The sequence below is a fragment of the Equus caballus genome, chromosome 18 (assembly GCF_041296265.1).
Source record: "Equus caballus isolate H_3958 breed thoroughbred chromosome 18, TB-T2T, whole genome shotgun sequence".
NCBI classification, from domain to species: Eukaryota; Metazoa; Chordata; class Mammalia; order Perissodactyla; family Equidae; genus Equus; species Equus caballus.
Window position 1 is genome coordinate 21,212,474 of NC_091701.1, and position 20,294 is coordinate 21,232,767.

At 41.3% G+C, this 20,294-nt stretch overlaps 1 protein-coding gene across 11 annotated transcripts in view; it reads left to right on the top strand.

Moving 5' to 3' along the window:
• THSD7B (thrombospondin type 1 domain containing 7B) overlaps positions 1-20,294 on the top strand; it is a 1,030,427-nt gene that overhangs the window by 230,717 nt on the left and 779,416 nt on the right. The window contains exon 1 of one of the 11 annotated variants that reach the window (XM_014732447.3): positions 4,521-4,838. The exons of the other annotated variants lie outside the window; for them this stretch is intronic. The gene's annotated coding sequence lies outside the window, so the exon portion shown is untranslated. Of the gene's footprint in view, positions 1-4,520; positions 4,839-20,294 lie in introns of those variants that run through there. 11 annotated transcript variants of the gene reach the window in all.

Consider the following 20,294-nt stretch of genomic DNA (forward strand, 5'->3'; position numbering starts at 1 on the left):
TCCTCTCGACAATACTGGTATGTGACAAGAAAACAGACCATGATCCAGTGACCGAGATAAAGAATTTAGGATTTTGGATCCTGAGGTAAAGAACTGGATGTCAGACTTGGAGGGAGATGGGAAGGCAGAAGTAGAAACGCAGAGATGAACGAGCCTTCCAAATATCCATCAACATGTCCATGTGTCTCCCTTTCCATTAAGCCACCACATTTTTCCTGGATGACTGGTCTCTGTTCCACTTTTGCTGCTTTGTTTGTTTGTCTCTGCACAGCATGTGGAAGATCTTTTAAAAGTCTAAATTAGATCATATTGATCCTAGAGTCAAAACTACCCATTGGCTTACAAGCACCTGCAAGCTGTGCTCTTGGCCTGGTGCTCCTACCCCACCTCATGTCTCTCCCCTGGGCTCATTAGTCTCCAGCTACTCTGTCCCCTGATGGGTTCTTTGTGTGCCAGGCTCTTCCAGCCATAGGGTCATTGGTCATCTTATCCCCAACTTTCTTGGCTAGTGTCCACTTATATGAGATGCAATGTATCTTAGCAGATAAAAATGTATGCACCACAGACTGCCTTGCCAAATCCTAGCTTTTCTACTTATCAGCTGCATGACTTTGAATAAGTTGCTTAAACTTTCTGTGCCTCTATTGTAAACGGAGTTGATAATAGTGCCTGGCTCATGGGCTAGTTATGAGGATTAAATGATACATGTAAAGGACTTAGCCCAGTGCCTAATATCTAGAAAATAATAATTTAATAACTGCTACCTGTTATTATCTTTTGACTTTTAGCTTAAACATCGTTTCTTCTGCAAGATCTTGCCTGAACCTGGCCCCTCCTTCTACTCCCCTCTACTGCATTCCTTTTTCACAAAACTCTTTTCTTTCATTTTATTTATTTAAAATCATTTGTGCATCTGTTTGCTTATTGTCTGACACCTCTGTTAGACTGTAAACTCCATGAGGGCAAGGACTCAGCCCACTCTATCACCGAATAACCAAAACATTGCACAGTGCCAGGAGGAGAGCAGACATTCAACAAATACGTTGCTGAATGAATGACTGAGGTTGATCGTTCAGGACTAAGTTTGTGAATGCTGAGCGTCTGCTGGGAGAGTGTTGGCGCCTCAGAGGGACCGAGCTGGGCCAGAAGCCAATGGAATTCCACTACACTACTTTTCAATACATTATCTTTACATTGTATTTTAAGATGTTGACACATCAAAATCAAATTACTGGACCAAGCTCAAAACTTATATTTGTATGCCAGGATTAAATGCTCTTTTTTGGCAGGAAAAATGTTCAGATTTGCCAGGGAATCTCATCCAACCTGGAATTGGCCTGAATGAATTGTGTAAATGAGACAATCATGGTTCCTTTTCTTCTCTACCCTCCTGTTTTGCTTCCCAAAATGACTGAATACTTGACTCAATTCATTGCTTCAGTGGATGGGCTGGTGTAGACCTGGGCAGCAACTTCTTGAGTGGCAAGCCCAAGATACTGGCTCAGGCTTGCATTTCTCACTCCTATTTTAAATTGGGCTTCTTTATCTATATGCCTTCTTTACCTCTTATTTGTTTAATGCTGATGCTTGTCTGTTTTATTCACACAGCACCTTCCCATCCAGCTTGTTAGACTATGCAGAACATCATGTTCAGAAAGAGCAGTGACAAATACACGTAACAACAAAAATGAAAAGTCAGGCTCCAAAAGTATTTGGATAATATCGGGTTACTTTCCTCTGTGGCTCCCCCTTGGTTCTTTCTCACTAGTGACTTGGTCCCAAGAGATCTTGTCCTTCCACCCCCTCTCCTCTTCCTTTGTTCTATTGTTTCATTCCATACTCACTGGAATCCTAAAGGGGATTGGAGCCTTTGGCACTGTATGTGTGGGGTTATAGGAATTTATAGTCTCCAGCTTATTTTCCACATTGGAACATTGATCTATTCCTTATACATAATAATGTTGCCTATTTTTCAAGGCTACCGTCTTTCAAATCTTTTCTTTGGTCACTTATTTTGTAAAATCCCCTCCCCCCAATCAGTCTTCATTGACAACACCTCTTTCCTTGCCTAGGTTATAATTTTAATATTTCTAACCTAATCTAGATTTTGAGGCAGTGTTTTTATTCAGGACCAAAGCTGACTATCTTGGCAGGAAACTCATATTATCAGTAAAATATGTATTTGAAACATAAATTGGGAGTTTGAGCTAGAGATGTCTACATTTTCCTTCTACCAGATTTGTATGCAATTGAACAACATCAGAGAAAGTTCAGGCACCTTATACTATTTAACTATACTGAAATACCTGTTGTTGGAATAGCACCTTAATGAAAAGTGACTATTTTGTAGTTTAAATGAGTCAGTAAGCTAACAAAATACAGCAATCTTTAAAGTTTATGGCTTTTTGCATTTGAGAAATCATTTAGACTTCATCTTATGAATTACTTATTTTTTTCTTTTAAGAAGCCCAATGTATAGGACATAATAGCCATACAGCTATTATCTCTTATATTTAGAGTCAAAAAACAGGAGACTAAATACAAACAATGTAACAGAGGATGAAAGTTACATCTTAAGAATAAAAATATTCTTATGAGTATGATAAGTGATCACTGACATAGAGTAAGGGGTTAATGAGAATGGGCTAACATATTCAATTAGAATGCATGTTGAAATCAAATTGCCAGCCTCAAGAAAAATATACATATCACTGCCTCTTAAGAGGAAGGGGGATATGTAACTATAAAGATGTCCATAAATGACATACTCAGAAGTCATCCTTGATGGCCTTTTTCCAGAAGGATTGCAAACACAGGCCTTTCCACCACATGGATGTGTGTGCATGGGATGTGGTCTGAAAATGCTGTGTCGATTCTGGTAAGACTGAAATCTGGGAAGCCTGGATGTAACAGTTTAAGATAACAGAAATGTTGTTCTTTGGCTGTTGTTCCTGAAGTTACTTAAATGAGACTCATTGGCTATTGATCTGTATATATTGAGATTACAAGAAAACATAATGGACCAGTTTCTTTTTCCCTAGGCTCACAGGATTGGTATTTTATTTTTTGGGGAGTAATAAATTAGGGTCTTGGATTTGGGGCATATTCTAGGATCTGATGGCAGCTAATTTATTTTTAAGACAGTGGTGTCAAAAAGAAAAGCACAACCCAGAGTGCGAGGACAGTCCTCATGGTGAGAAGAGCAATGGCTGTTTAAAATTTAAGTCTGGTTCCCTGTCCGGCTTTCAGAATCCAGTCCACAGCAAGGTGGATCAGAACGCCTCACCATCATATTCACGGTTCGCTTTTCAGTGGCGCTTACATTCTTCTTGATTTTTTTCCCTGTGACAACCCTAGCTGCTCTATTTATCTCTTAAATCTAATTTGTGCTATGACATCAAGCTTTAATTTTCTCATGATTATTTTGCTTCTTTTTAAGCACCCATGGTGTGCCAAGCATTGGATAAAATCGAAAAGATACAATCCCTGCTGTCGCTGGGTTCACACATTTAAAGAGATATGACAGGCAAAATGTCTTGTAATTGGCAATAGGTAGTCCTCATGCTTTTCTCCCTTTTGAAGAAACTTCATCCCTCTGAACAAGCCTAAGAAGTTCCCTAGATCAAAGGTGTCAAAAACCAGGAGGGTTTGGAACAAGCGTCAGAGAGTAAGCAAAGGACTCTCAGAGCTATGACTCCTCGGAGCCTGCCCACGTGCTCTCAGCACTCCTGCCTCACCTGGGCCGACTCGACTCTCTGCCTCTTCTGCAACCACAGGCATCCGCCGCCCAGGAGCCAAAGGCGCTCTCCCTGCTCCGTGCCCACACCCACCTCCCACGCCCCAGGACTAAAAACCCTTTAAAAAAGAGGCCGGAGCTAGGGGTTTTCCCACGGTCTGGTCTGCGCGTGCTGAGAGCCTCTGGGAGCCCCTGAACAAGAGGATGTCCAGGCAGGTGCGGACCAAGCTCTTAGTGTTCCCCCCGAGTCACCCCCAATTTTTCCCTTTCTCTCTTTTCCATGTATCCCGCTAGGATCTTTGTCTTTTCCCCTGTAACACTGAAGCTCTCCCGTGCCCGGGGACTGCAGAGGAACACCAGGATATCGGACCGGGCGGGATGGCTGCGTATGTGTGTGTGCTTTATGGTCTGTGTCTGAGCGTTCGCGCGCGCGTGTGTGTGTTGGGGGGGGGGGGTTATAAATGAGGAGTTAAGCACCCCCAGTCTCTCTTCTCCCTTCACCCTCATCACTTCGTGGATCCCCGAGGCGCAAAGCGCTAGCCTCCGTCCGTGAAGATCAGCGGCTTGGGTACCCCAGGCTCAGGCCAGCTGGGGAGTCCCCCTCACCCCGCGCCTGCACCCCGAAGCTTCAAAGTTGCAGAAAACAGTCGCGGGGAGCGGAGGAGCCGGGGTTGAGGCCAGCGCGCCCGCGGCTCTCGCCCAGGGGAGCAGGCTGAGCAGAGGGTCGGGCGGGGGCACCCGCTAGCGGAGGGGAGGAGGAGGAGGCGGAGGCGGGGAGGGAGAAGGGAGGGGAGGCGGGGAGCAGCTGCCAGGGGAGGCGAGGCGCAAGGTGGCTCCCCGCGGCCCCGCGCCCCGCGGCTCCCGGGGACGCACCAGGCAGCCAATGGCTGCGCAGAGGTGTACAGCAGATGGCGTCCGACTGCGCCGTTCCTTCCTCCTCCTCCTCCTCCTCTTCCTTCAGTGCTGAGAAGCCAGAGTCGCCGCCGGGTTGCCAGACGCTGGAATGGGTGGTCTCCCGACACACACCACCATCTTTCTTGCGCTCGGGAAGCTCGGGGCTCGGCGGCTCCCAGAGGCTGCGGCGGCGGCTCGGGCGAGGCGGGTGAGTGCGGCCGCGCTGCGCCCCGAGCAAGGGATGCCCGCCCGGTCCCTGGCCGGCGCAGGCGAGAGGTGGCAGCGGCCCGGGGCGGGAGGGCGCGCCGCAGGCACAGACTTTGCTCTTTCCTCCCTGGGCAGCCTCCCTCGCCCCTTCTCCAGGCCAAACGCGGGAACTTGCAAACAGCTTCTCAGATGCCTCCGGCTTAGGGAGCGGGAAGGGTGGGCTGCCAGGGGCACAGTGTGCAAAGACCCTTGGGTTGGGCGGGCAGAGATACCCCACGCAGAGACTTGGGCACAGACCTCTGGCAACCGGACCAAGCCATGGGATTGGGGCGGCAGCTCTGTTTCTTCTACTTCCAGCTTGCTTTCCGGTGTACTGATAAGGGAGCCAGGGGTCTCCCATCCTGCCCGGAGAGCCTCGGAGCCCAGGATCGGAGGGCGGGGAGTTCTGCGGGCTTTGCAAACAGGTTGACCGAGGGTTCCCTTTCCGTAGCGATGACTGAGAAAGCCGTGCGTGGGCATTAGTGCCCCTGGAGCATAGCTGAGCGAGCTAAGAAGTTTTGCAGCTTCCTCAGATTTATCAGTGGAGTGTCAGGAGGCTGCAGCAACAGTTTATATTTCCACTGTCCCTGCGTGGGGAGAAGGACGAGCTGGGGGAGAATGGGACTCGAGAATCTAGAGTGACCAAGCTGTTTATCAAGAGAAAACGGGGAACAGGGCGTAAGAGTGAGGGACAAAGAGGAGGGCACGCGTGATTTCTAAAGTACTACCCATATGCTCCTGTCATCTTTCCTTTCTAACACCTCCTCTAGTATTAAAGTTATTTGAATATGCAAATGAAACCTCTGCTTTTTGAAGTCCCCATAGTTTGGGTCTGGAAGTTGGAAAGCTTGGGGGTCTGTGTTTGGGGAGAGGGGCGTACGCTCTCTCAGTTTCTTTTTAAATACAAGGGAAAAAAACTTTGTTTCCGGGGAAGGGCACATGATCTAATGGTACTTTTTCTTGGAATCATTCGGAGTATCCCTTAAGAGTTATTACAATTCAGTTCCATGTCGTGTTTGGCCAGGGTGGAGTTTGGCTAAGATTATGGTACCTTGGCTTGTTCTATGGAAGATGCCAGGTTTATTCCGTACTCTGTTCATTGCCAGGGTGGTCTGCTGGTAGCCTGCAATTTCTCACCTTTAAGTGCATTTTGCTTTTGTAAATGACAACCCCGCTGGAGGAATCTTCTTGGTGTTTTTCAGGAGTGCACCTGTGGGTGCTCTATTATTATGGAAATAGTAACCCATGCAGGCAGGGGGTATGCCAGCCAGGCTGTGGGGTGTGCGTGTGTGAGTGCATGCTTGCACGTGTGCTTCTGCAGTTTCCTTTTGACAGGCGGTCTTTGGATGACAAAGTGAGACAGTTATCTCCCAGGCAGTGTCAGGACAGTCTGGGTTTGTTGGGTAACTGGGAGGCGGTGAACTTCGGGAAAGCTTTTTTGTGCTCTGGACTCTACAGCCTTGATTAAGGCTTCCTGAAAGCCGCTTAGGATGTTACTAACCAAATCAAGAAGTTCTATCCAGTGGTGAGTGAAAAGCTCATGTGTTTGTGGGTTGAAAGCTGAATAAAGTCCCTGTCTTGAGGCTTCACTTTGATGCACTGCTGTTTTTAAACCTCAATGCTGTTAATCCCAGGAGGCTTCTTTTGAAACTTAACGTGGCCAGTTTTCTGTTTTCTGTGGGTAGTTGAGCCAGCCAGGTAGATTCCCTGGAATTGGCTTCTTACTATGCCTGGGCATTGTATTTTCTTCACCTACCTGCTACAAGTTGAGGACTGCGAACTCTTCTTCATGCAAATTTAAGTGAAAAGGAATTATGAAGATAATTCTCCTGGCCTGTAACAACCTACAGAGATACAATTGTTGACTTCAAAAATGTGGGATAGTCTTGCACATTAGCACAGACAGTTCCAGCAGCGCTGAACACCTACAAACCATTCAGGGTTCTGAAGATTTGAGATTAGTCTGTGGTAAGTGCTTGGGGATGTGTGGTCCAAGAAAGGGCTGCCTGTTGCTGGTGGTCTCCGATAGTCCATTTTGAGAGTTTGTAACACGTGGGCTTACTTTATATCTGCCTTAATATTTAAATCAATACTTGAAAAATTACCTTTACATTGTTTCTTAATCTCCTCTTCCCCATTGTTTACAATCAAAGCTGTCCTTAAGAGTTGAAGGACTAAGGAACAGAAGGACTGTCAGACAGGTAGAAAATAATTGCTGATCATAAAAACAGTATAAACACAAACTCGACTGTTTGAGGATTGACATTAATAAATTGGCAACTAAAGGTACCTTTCTGTTCTCTGCTGAGTGTGCCTTTTGAGAGAAAGAAGGTAAAGAATTAAAGAAAAATGGTACTGCTAAAATGTACCTCATCAGAAAGGCTATTAAGGACCTTGTCTGTTTGCTTCAGATCCTGTTTCTGAAGGAATAATTCTTTTATTAATATCTGTAAAAAAAAGTTCATCCTTAAATAACAGACTTAAAAAGCAGAACAAAAAGATAGGAGCTAACTTAGTGGAAGAGGAGTGTCCAAAGAGGAAAAATTCCAAGGCATGTCAACTCATTTTCATTATACTTCACAAACTGAAGCTGGAGTCATATGTTTCCTTCAAAGAAAAGAAAAATCATGCCAAAACTGCAATTTTGCTGTTCTGCACACCTTTATAAAGATTAGGCATTAAAGTAATAACATCGTTTCAAAAGTTTGAATAGAATGATGAAGAATAGTCGACTGGTCCTATTGAGTTAGAGTCAAAATGACAAATGATACAATATATTAAGTACACGATCAAGACAAACAGATTAAAGGATTCTAAGTAGTGGCAATTATACGACTTAGTGGAGAAAAGAACATTAATATTTACGACACAGCCTCAGAGCTGCTCTACAGACAAAGCATAAAGGATGGGCCTTTGACTAACTAAAGGGTATTACAATATTAAAACTATTTACGTGAGCTACTTAGATATGCTTTTGGATTTTTGAATATGAATTTCACTTAAGTGCTTTATGTTTCTAAAAGATGATGTTTTACTGGTACGTAACAGCTACATTTACTTTAACAGTAGGCGACTTCCTAAATATAACACATGTCCTTAATTTAGAGCTAACACAATTAATATCTAAGTGATAATTAACATGCTAAAACCTGTGAAAGTAGGAGGATTTCAAACTCCACTTTTAATTCTAGAAATTTTAGAAATTGTGAGTTTGAGTGGGATCAGCATTTCAACAGATGTGAGGTCCATGGCACCCTGCTCTAAGATGATAAACATTTTATTGACCCTTTAAAATTTCTCCATTAATTGGGATTATCTTGTTGATGTTTTTGCTAGTGTTTTCATAGGTGGTTATTCATAATAGCTAACAGTAGCAATTGATGAAAGCAAGACAAAGTGGATTAGCGGCAGTTCCCTGTCAGCGTATGTGGAACTCTTGACTGAGGAGGAATTGAGGATCACCGTCGTTGAATTCCTGGGATTACGTGTTTATTCGGAGCCATGTTGCCTGGAGTGGGCCAGTTACACAAAATATGGATACTTAGTTGTTTTTTCAGTTGTAGTCCGTCTGTGATTTATTAGGAGCATTCTATAGCTACTAGATCAAGCATTCCATCTGAAGGGGAAAATAGAATCTTAGTGAAATCCAATTACCCCATGATTTTTGGTGGACTTCTGAACCCACCCCTGGCAATGCTGTGGAGGAGAGTTTCACTGCTGCTGGGGGCTCAGGGTTATTGTCGGGGTGGAGAGTCCAGTCCAAGCTTGGTTTGTGAGTCGGACAGTTAAGCCATCTAACACGTGTAAGAACTAGTATATTTTAAGAGTGTATAGATGCTCTTGTGATGAATAAAACAGAATACGTTTAAAAGCTTCGCTAGTCATACTAGCTTTTGGTCATTAGGTGTTTTTGCAATTAACCGATTCTGAAAGTACAACTCTTTGCTCTGATGTAGGAATCTGTAGGATCTTTTGAAGTTAAAAAAAAACCACAAGAGGTCCTCATATCAGAAAAGTTGGGCATTGATCTAGATGTGAGGATCCATAAAAAGGTAGAAATGGGGGCCAGCCCAGTGGTGCAGCGGCTTAAGTTCGCATGTTCCGCTTCGGCCCCCCGGGGTTCACCGGGTTCCCATCCTGGGTGTGGACATGGCACCGCTAGGCGAGCCATGCTGTGGTAGGCGTCCCACATATAAAGTAGAGGAAGATGGGCATGGGTGTTAGCTCAGGGCCAATTTTCCTCAGCAAAAAAGGAGGAGGATTGGCAGCAGATGTTAGCTTGGGGCTAATCTTCCTCAAAAAAATAAAGGCTACCATTGTTGACCTTAGGTATTTTGCAGCAAGGGGCATGCTGCTTGCTTTTGAGTTTGCCTCTCTAAGCATATATATTTTTTTAAAGATTTTATTTTTTTCCTTTTTCTCCCCAAAGCCCCCCGGTACATAGTTGTATATTCTTCGTTGTGGGTCTTTCTAGTTGTGGCATGTGGGACGCTGCCTCAGCGTGGTTTGATGAGCAGTGCCATGTCCGCGCCCAGGATTCGAACCAACGAAACACTGGGCCGCCTGCAGTGGAACTCGTGAACTTAACCACTCGGCCATGGGGCCAACCCCCTCTAAGCATATTTTAATTATGATCCTCTTGTAGTTAAATATGCTGCCGCTAAAAGCAGAATCCTAAGTAATGAATGTACAAACGATTCTTCAGTGCCTTGACTGGAGGGAAACTTTGCTGCGTCCACTTGCCTCCACGAGGGTTGGCTCTTGGTCTGAACCCTAGTGTTATGTTAGCAAACAGCTCCTTACTTCTGGAAGAATCCCCATGTTGAAAAAAGTTCTCAACTTCAGGGAAGTTTGGCACCTTTGCCTTGGTCTTAGACTGTTGTTTTGTAGTAATGCATATTTTAATTTCGGGTTCTTTCAGGTGGTGATTTTTAAAAGCACACCATGTATAGACATAAATGAAAGATTTGAATTATAGTCAGAGTAAGGCTTGTAGTCGTTTCTCCTTGCAGGGTTTGCTTCTGGGCTTTCCTCTGTTGATTTCTGCCTCTCATGCTTGTGTTGGACATATTCGGGCGGTTTGGTCAGTATGCATTGATACAGCCTTACTGGTTGTGAAAATATTGAAATACTTCTGTTCCAGTAGGTAAACAGATGCTGTTCTAAGGCCTCTGAAGGTCCCATTACTACCTCAGTGTAACAGGCCGCTCCCCTGCCACCTCTTAGATCACCTCTTGTTACAGCCACTAAGAAAGTCCCCACTTGATGTGGCAGGGGGGCCTTGGGACCTGGTCTCAGGCTGCTGCCAGAGACTGTTCTGATCGGGGGGTACTTGAGCTCTACCACTTGGTAAATATTTTTAATATCATCCCTTGATAGTTTACTCATAACAAGAATACAGTGCAACCGTTGGCTTTATCAAGGAGTTGAACTTGAAATCTGTTACAATTTACATTTTCATTTTTTTGTCTGTTTAGCTTTTATATTTGTTAAAAATACTTAGACATTGTCATTTGCGTGTATTTGTATTACCAAAGAGCCTAAAGGTACCTCAACCCCTTTTAGTTGTGTTATCAATTCATATAAAACCACTCTATACCCAGTTTAATTTGATTTCCCCCAAAACATAAGCTAAGCATACTAATTCCTACTCTTGGTAAGAGGCAGAGCCGAATTGCTAACCCAGGTCCTCTGCCACAGCTCTCCATCCTTCTACCCCACAGCTGTCTCAGACCACTTAATTAAAATGTATGTATGTGGGAGTAGTTCAGCAAGGCTTTTTTCTTTTGGGGAAAAAGTAATTATTTTTTTCCATCTCCATTTCTAGTCTTCAGAATTAACTCAATTTATTTCATATCGACTTTCATTCATTTTTGTGATTAAGTATTGTTAACAGGGCTTCATTTCACCTGAATTGACCCATTCTATGAACTCAAATATCTTCTGGCCAATCGTGGAGAGGAAAGGGATATTGACGACTTTGCAGACTCTTTAAGGAAATTCTTTGGTGCTTTCTTCTGGGTCTCTTCTAGCTAAAACTAAATGCAAACGCTGCTAGATGGGCTCTGAAAAACACAACTTAAGTTATGCTTCTTTTTTGAATGGAAAAGGTAGTGTTGCAGGCCCGACATCAAATTTACTCATGCCAGCCATTAACTTCCTATTACCCACCTTCGTCTATCCGGCTTGTCTCCTTTAAGACACCCACAAGACCGACACCAGTTAAAAAGGCCAAAAATGCCTTCTTCACCCCGAGTCCCCAGTTATCCAAATTCTACGTATTAGTGAAGATTCAGTTTTAATTATACTTCCACTGAGCTTTCTCTGATTATGCCAATTCACAGAGCCCTCTCTCTGTACGAACAACTCAGGTGGTAAATTCTAATTTTAATGTTTGATTGAATCTATTTTCTTATTAGCATCTGCTTGTGGAGTTCTGATAGTAAGGATTTGAATGAGAAAGGGCACTACTCTCTACTGAGAATTCTGGAAAGTGTTGGAGAGGATAATGTGATGGAGAGTCGCCGCCTGGGTCACAGCCTTTTGAGGATCTCTGGGGCAAGGCTTAACAATATTTAGGTAGGGAATAAGAGTGACTGATAATTATTTATCTATGACATGCTGCATACCAGACTAGGTGCATTAGAATCAAACTAGCTAATGCTCATAATAATGTTGCAAAATAGGTTCTATTTTTTAGTCCCATTTTTCATACTAGAAAATGGAGGCTGTGGGACCTTTGGTGCCTGATATAAGGCCAATGCAGCTGTTAAACCACAGAACTAAGATTTGCATCTCACCTGTTGGGCTGCAAGCCCATTTTGCTTCTGATACACCAGACTGCCCTAGAACCTGAAGTTCGGGTCAACAAGTTTAGTCTTAACCTTTGCTGGAATTTCTCTCAAATGCAAGAGCACACGCATCCACATGCATACTCTCACTCACCTACTGCCCGGAGCCTCCACACACACTGGAGATGATTGACAGGGAGAGTCTTGCTGGACCATTTCTACCTGGATTAGAAGTGTCATTTGGAAATATAGGAAAAAAGCTTTGTTTTGATTTGGCACAGAGCTTATGCGTGAAGATTATAATATCTCAGAATTGTAAAGAACTTGAGACGTTTGTATATAGAAGTGTGGGCTTCCTGAGGAATCATTGGAAGATTCAGAAAATCCAGACCTACTTAGGAAACCTACATCATATTCCTTTTCATTAATGGCTTATCATTAAGACAGAACTGTTCTGTCAAATACGCAAAGCATTAGCTTTTGAAATTAGCACAAAGAGCAGGAAGAGGGGAAGCCAGTCTTCAGATGTGAGTGTAGGTGGACTGACAATGGCCTTAGTCACTCCTGTGATTGGGCTGAGCAATCTGGTCAGGTGAGTGCCCTTGTCTGTCCTCTTTGCTCTATGTGCACCCCAACAGGAAAGTGTCCTTAGTCAAAGGGGACAGCTTTGCTAAGAAGAGAAGGATGGTTCTTTGCTTAAGCATGTATGAGAGATCACATTTCTGAAGATCTCTTTCTTAAAAGTGTTTTGCTGTGTCAGCGTGAGGTCTCTTGACGTAAGCTTCCATGGGAATATATAATATCCCCACTTCCAATACCAAAGTCTCTTAACAATTTCTATAGAAATATGGAATATGACCAGTTTCTCTCTTTGCCTCTGGCACAATCATATGTAAAGATGCTCAAAAGATTTGACGTTGTAAAGAGGGAGTTTTACTCATTCCAGGAATGAACTTTTTCACATTCAGAGCTATCTAGAACTGTGATAGGCTGTCTTCAGGAAAGGTGAGTTTCCCATCTTCAGGGGTATTCAAACAGGACAAACAACTACATGTGAGGGTATTCTGCAGGGAGGATGTGTGCATTGGATAGTAATAATAGATTTACTGAGCATATACTATGTGCCAGATACTGTTCTATAAATATTAATTTATGAAATCCTCTCAGAAAGTTTGGAGTTGATTGTATTAGTATAATTCCCATTTTACAGATGCAGAAATAGTAAGTGACTTGCCCCATGTCAAGATCTGCACTCAGGGGCCGCCCGGTGACGCAGTGGTTAAGTTTGCACGTTCCGCTTCTCGCCGGCCTGGGGTTCGCCGGTTCAGATCCCGGGTGTGGACATGGCACCTCTTGGCACGCCATGCTGTGGCGGGCATCCCACATATAAAGTAGAGGAAGATGGGCATGATGTTAGCTCAGGGCCAGGCTTCCTCAGCAAAAAAGAGGAGGACTGGCAGTAGTTAGCTCAGAGCTAATCTTCCTCAAAAAAAAAAAGAAAGATCTGCACTCAGGCAGTCAGATTCTAGAGCAGCACTCTTCAATAGAAATTGAATGTGAGCCGCAAATACAATTCATATATGCAATCTTAAATTTTCTAGTAGCCACATTAAAAAAGGAAAAAAATTAGTAATATATTTTATTAACCTAATATATCTAGAATATTGTCATTTCAACATGTATCAGTTATGAACAAGTTATTAATGAGATGTTTTACATCTTTGTTGTAGTAAGTCTTTGAAATCCAGTCTGTATCTTACACTCCCCAGCACATCTTAATACAGACTAGCCATTTTTCAAATGCTCAAGAGCCACACATGGCCTGGTGGCCACTGTATGGGACATGCCTAGGATGCATATTATGAAAATTCCACTCTACTAGCTGTCTATTGACTGCTAAGTTTCCTTCTAAGGTGTGTACCATCAGTCTTTGTGTATTTGATGCCATTCATCTATTTATTAACTTTGCCCTTAAATACCAGCATGAATAATCTCTAAAAAGAACCTTAACACACTTTCATGACTTCTCTCAGGAACACATTTACCTTTAAAACTTGTAAGATAGGAAGATTTCTCTGTATCTTATCTGTTAAAAAATGAATCCCACATGCCTTTCGTTTGTGAAAATGGAACATGCCTGGATTTCTTCTGCTTTACAACTATTCATACATATTATGAAGTCATCTCACCCTTCTTGTTCCCAGGTGAAATAATCCCAGTTTCTTTTGTCATTTATTTTTTTGTTTTGTTTTTATTGGTTTTCTTGTGTATATGTGTAGCCTGTGAATGCGAAATGGGCATTGCCTAGGATCTGCTTGTCTCTAATAAGAACGAGAAGGGAAAAAGTAACCTTAACTAAGATTGAACTTAACCAATTTTTCTCATTTGCACTTGATGCGTGTTTCTCAGTCCTCTTTTACTATATCCTTATTATGATTACTGCAGTCAGAAATGACATGCGGCCCACCAAAGTGATATTTCTGATCAAATTGTAGTAATTTTTTGGTAGGTTTGATTCGTTTCCTGGCAGGTAGCATTCTTCTCAGTAATCTGAAGGGCCTTTCTCAAGTTGAATTTCTGACAGCAACCAACCCTCTGGGCTGTGGCATGCTTCAATTGAAAAAGCAGAATGTGACATGCCTTTCATTGCATGGAACATATTAAAAAAGTCCTCTGTTTCCTTTGTAAGTGCAACTTCTGTTCAGCTAGAGATGATAGTGTGAAGCATTTTAATAATTCCAAATCTCTTTCTGGGAGGGGACATATTACACAGGTAGCTTAAATGTAACTTCAGTTGCTTATTAAAAGAAAAATATTAAGAACAAGGCTTCAGTCGGAAAGAAAGAACAATTCTAAACATTATAGGGAGGAATTTCCTTAGACAGACTGTACGGATGTGTCATCTAATATTGTGTGCATGGATAGTAGATATTTCATTTGGATTATAGAGTTGGTGGAATTAAAACATAATGCTTGTGGACGCAAAATATACCCAGTGCAGCACATCTTTCAGGTTGTTTTAATAACTAAGCAGTTTTCACACAGCAAGACAGACGAATGGAAAGTGTAAGATGCATTTGTTTGTAAGCTATGTGAATAAATTCAAAGAGTGTTTATTGAGCACCTGCTGTGTCCATGGCACAGAGTGAAAAAGGCAAGTATTTGATACCAGCCCCAATTTCCAGGAATTTTTAGTCTAACTGGGAAGATATGGCATGCATATCCTCTGCCCTTGGCAAAGCCATATCACCTTGTTTACGTATGTCTAGTTCTCTTACTAAGTGTGAGTTCATAAAAGCAGAGAACAGATCTTACTCATATTTGGATTTTAGTGCCTTGCAGAGAATAACTGTGCAATAGGTATGTGTTGGATTAAATAAAATTAGTGAATTAATTGTATTTATACACAAGAACTAAAATATAGCCATAATGCCCTATTTATAATGGGAACGTCATTGTAAAAATTTCATTTTAAATAATGAAGATGAATGAAGTGCTATTTCTCTGGCTGGATCTGCTCTGCCGACTCCAGTTGGTGACTTCTAACAACTCAGCTGAAGTTGAAAAAGGTGGTGTTAACCTGAAGGAAGTGTGGGCCTCTTTTCTCAGCATGCCACGGTCGTCATATCAAGATTTAATCTCAGTCTCAGATTCTTTCCGTACACTACACACACACACACACACACACACACACACACATATATATATATTTTGTCCCTAGGATAAAGAACCTTGACATTCAATCACACTAAGTAATCCTTGGAAGTATGCATATGAGAGGTCGGGAGTAGGGTGGGATAAACAATATGTTTACATATGCCTGCATAGGGCTTCCAATGACTGTTGAAGAATATAGAGCTAAACAATATCAGTGTGACACTTATTTGTGAGCAAAAGGGATCCGCTAAAAATCAGCAAGGCTGTGTAACCTACAGAAGTGGAGCCCCCTTGGAATAGCCCATCAAATGCATAGAATATGCTGCGTTGCTGATTTGGCTATTTGAGCCACTTACAGAAAAGTTGATATAAACAGTGAAGGCATCAGATCATCAGGAAACATTTCTTTAGTATTTTACTTGCAAGGACTTCAATACACTTTGATAGATTAAAATAATTCTTCCCAGCTTACCGGGTTCCTCAAGGAAAATATTAGCCAATAGAAACACTGTGTTTCTATGGTTTGCAATGCACTATACTTGGCCCAGTGGGGTGTACAGCTCTACACAAGAATTAGCCATCCCCTTAAGGAATTTTCATGGAGTTCATCTGGAAGTAGGAGAAAAAAAAAGGTTGCTTCGAAGATGAAATTGCATCTTTGGGGTTTTATAGATTAGTAGATTCAGCATGGGAAGGAAGAAACTGGGCTTTCTGTCAAAAATCTGATTTCTGCTTTTTGTTTTTATTATGGTTTTCCTAACATTATTTTTGATGGGGGCTAGTCTTTAAGACTGGTTATTTATATTATCTTTAATATAAAATTTTTATTTTATATAGTGTTTTGAAATCCATGGCTTAATAAACCTCTGCAAGATTCATTAAAACAACAATAAACTTCCCTCCAGCTGGCAACATGGACAGAATAACTTTTCCCTGGTTTACTGATCTGCAGAGAACTTGATCACATTTTCAAACTCTGTGTTTTGAAAACTTGTGATGCTCGCAGTCTAAATAAAGTGAGACCCAAATCCTTATAATCTAAGGTAAATAGTTTTGTCCCAGCGTGTGTCAGTGTGTGGCAGGGAAACGTACACAAGGACAGAGTTATCCATTGATTTGGCAATGAAATTGGCAAGCATTGATGTTTGGTAAATGCCTACAAGATAAAAGCATCTGAAATAGCAAAGTATCAGTCAGCCCCAAGAAATGAAAGCTAAGAGATGCTCAAAATAGTCTGTCATCATTTATGCTGTAAAGGCTTAGGAAGTGAACATAGGATGATGGAAATTTGGTAGGGCGCATGCGTGAGCACACACACCCATACCCCAAAGAAAATGTATACATATTTGGAAGATAGGAAAGTGATAGCAAATCCAAGATGAGAAATGACAGGAGAAGAGGAAAGAGGAGGCAAACAATTCAACTGAAAGGGAAAAAGATTCTCAGCTCTTGGGACTAGACATGTGTTTGGAAATACCATTCTATTGAAACCAACAGATGAGATAGTTAGAAGGGAGTAGAGGAAAAGCCTTGGGAAAGAAAGAATACTGCAAAGATGCAAAGATGGGAGAAATTTGTGTAACCAGTCAGATGATGCATTCTCTTGGATTTAGAGAAACTTTATGAACAAGAGCAAAAACAAATGGGAGAGAAATAAAGCAGTGGGTGATGTAGTGAAATTTAATGCTCTGTGGAATGTACCATCAGAAGTTCGTATGTAGTATGCGCAAGCCCAAGTCTTCCCAATTTAAAACAATGAATCTACTCTTGACTTCCTTTCCAGTTACCTCCTTATCTCTTCCCTTCCTTCCAATTTTACCTTCTGAAACTAGTAGAGTTTGCTCACTATCTTCACTGTGCATTCACTCTTCAAATCACCCAGCCTGAATTCTGACCCCACTGCTCCCACTGAAAAGAGTTCTTGCCAGAGTTATGAATTGCTTCCCAGTTGTCAAATCCAATGGACACTTTCCAGTCTCTTTTTATTGTGATGATTAAAAGAAGAATCTTAGTATATTAGAAAAGCCAAGAATGGATTGGCAAAGTTCCCATGATCCTACCGTTTTGATTCCCTGTTTTAAAGCTGCCAAAATAACTACTGAAGATTTACACAAGCAAAATGGGTAATTTGGACTAAATGTAAACTGGAAAATATTGAAATGTATGACATTTTTCCAAAAGAGAATAGCTCCAAAATAAAGTTGAAATTGGAATATCAGCCTTTGGAAATTGAGTGAGACGTGAGTAAGTGAAAGGAAATTTAATTAGGATTAATTAGTAAAAAATATAACAATCCTTTATGAAAGATATCCTGCTAAATCCGCAGGGGATGAGGGGAAATGTTACTTAGTACACAGACATGTTCCTCATCCTAGAAGACTTTGAAGCCCGAAGAAGTTAAAAGGGGCAAAATTTAAAGGAATGCATAAAGATGAACATGCACTCAGACACAGATGCCCTTATAAGCACCAAACTTATTGATCCAGAGTGTGGCGAGAATGAAGGGTATGCTTGTAGAATATTCTGGTTGACAGCATTACCATTGAAATCATCTTTCAAAGAATACTTCCGTCCCCTATCTAATAATTGCTGGTGGATAGAGTTTCCCAACTAAATGCTTAGATAGATGTTTACAGACTCTAGATTTATTCCATATTTACCTTTTCTTCATCTTTTTTATTTGTTCAGAATCTGTCACCTTACGAAAATTCAAGAGAGAAGAGAGATTGAAGGAGATAAATGTTAGGTCAGTCCTTTTAAAAGAGAAAATATGCACTAATGCCGCCATAAACATCAGGAGCAGACATTTATTAAACACCTGTCCTGGTCCTTAAAGTCCCCTCTAAGGTCAGTAAGAATTCTGAGTGCTCAGATGCTCTGCAGGGAAATTTATGTAGAGACAAAGAACGCATCAGCTCATTTTTAAAAAAGACTCAGACCATCAAGTCATCCCCAAAGTACCCTTTCAAATCCAACAATTCAGGCAAAACTGTGGTTAATGATATGCTTGTGTTTGTCGGAGCTGGCATTATGGCATTAAATAAAATTTATGATACATTAGAATTTACATTGGGGCTTTATTTTTGTGCTGTGTGTACACTTGAGTATGTTGGATCTCATTATATAATTTATACATAATTATTATCCCATTTTGGGGACACATATTATGTTAAATAACTACCAGGGTGTTTTGCAATTTTTGTTTGCTTTGTGACATGTTATTGAATGTGTGTATATGTGTGTATATATATTTATGTATATATTTAATATATATTTTTATATATTATATAAAGTACCAAGTCCTTGATCAGGAAGACAACCCTTACTTATAATTTATAATGTTTTACCTTTGGGAAATATAATCCAATTTATGAGCCAGTTTTTCAGGACACGTTAGAACAGAAAGAAAAGTGTCTTTGTTGGTGAGTGGCATTAATGTAAATGTTGTTATATTCTAGCTTAGTTTATTTTCCTTGCTTTTCTTTTCATATGAGTATAGTAACTGCTTTAAGGTCCCAAACCTTGTATTACATTTGGATTCTCTCCATTATGCTGAGCACATTACTGTGTATATAGTAGGAGCTAATTTAAGCATTTCTTAAATGCATCATATTAGAGTAAGAAAAAAGACTTGGAAACTTTATTGAAGGTAGGTTAATCTTGCTTTGATGGTTTAGAGTTCCTTTAGAAACTTGGAGTATTCCCAGAAACACTAATAAAATCAATTACCAATGAATGGCACTATAAATTCTGTTTATTTAAGTTTTCTGGGGTTTTACACATATAATAAATGGGATTTTACTATAAATAGGAATAGATATGCATACACACAGATTCACTCAGTCTACAACAATTCTATGGAAGAATGCAAACAGACTGGCTATTGATGCAAATGGTACTAATTCTGTGGAGGGACCGTTGTGGGACTTGCTGTAAAAGGTTGTGTGCTCAGAGTACAATGGGCAGAATTGTGGGAGAGCAAAGGACTCTGGTCTGAATCTGGGTGAAATTTAAAGGCCAGAGTTGAAGGAGCAGATTGGCAAAGGCTGAAGACTGGCTGTCCACTACAGATACATGTTTTTGGGGGGGTGTGTGTGCGTGTGTGTGTGAATTTGGCCTTTCTCTTTCTCTCTCTGCCCCCACCCCCGACCCCAACTGACTTTGATCTCCCCTATGTGGGGTGAGCAGATTCTAGTTTGCCCCAAGACTCACCAGTGTCTCTGTCTAATGTTGACTTGCTTTTTATCTTGACTATACGTACAGGACTCCTCCATCTCCAAATTATTCCTCAGAGTCAGAAGAATCACCTTACAAAGTCTTTCGTATAAGATTCTCTTAAATACCTAATTTTTGATTATTTAAACACAGCTTTTAGATTCTCTGTACAAAATTTGATGTCTTTTGTATCAGCATTTAAATCTAAGACAATTACTTCTCTTCATGCTCTTCACTGAACAAGCCAGGTGGCAGTTTGTTAGGGCTCCCCAAAGTTCCTGAGTCCATAGAAGTGTAAAACAGGTTCACACTTCCACCTATAATTAAAGAGATAACTAATTAGAAGGGGAGGAATGGCCACAGTGAAGATAAACATTGATGGCACTAGTGAATATAAAGGATGCACAGGTGCATATAGAGCGTGAGTAAAATGCTTCATGAAATGTGTGAGTGTAAAAAGCAATCTTTTAAAACCACTATAGAATGTCATGTTTTGTGATTTTAAATGTGTAATGGAGTTAATAACTTAAATTTTTACAAGTAGATGTTTTCAACTTAAAATATATACCAAAAAGTATGTATGTATATAACCATTCAGGTTGGCCCCAAACAAATTATTTTGCATTTTATCATTGAGAAAATGGAGGCTTGCTTTATGTTTGGCATATTTACCACTTCCTTTGGAGACTTGTCTAGGTGCCCAGCTCCCTCCTGCTAGTCCACTATGGCCCCTTACCACTTCCTACACTTCCAGG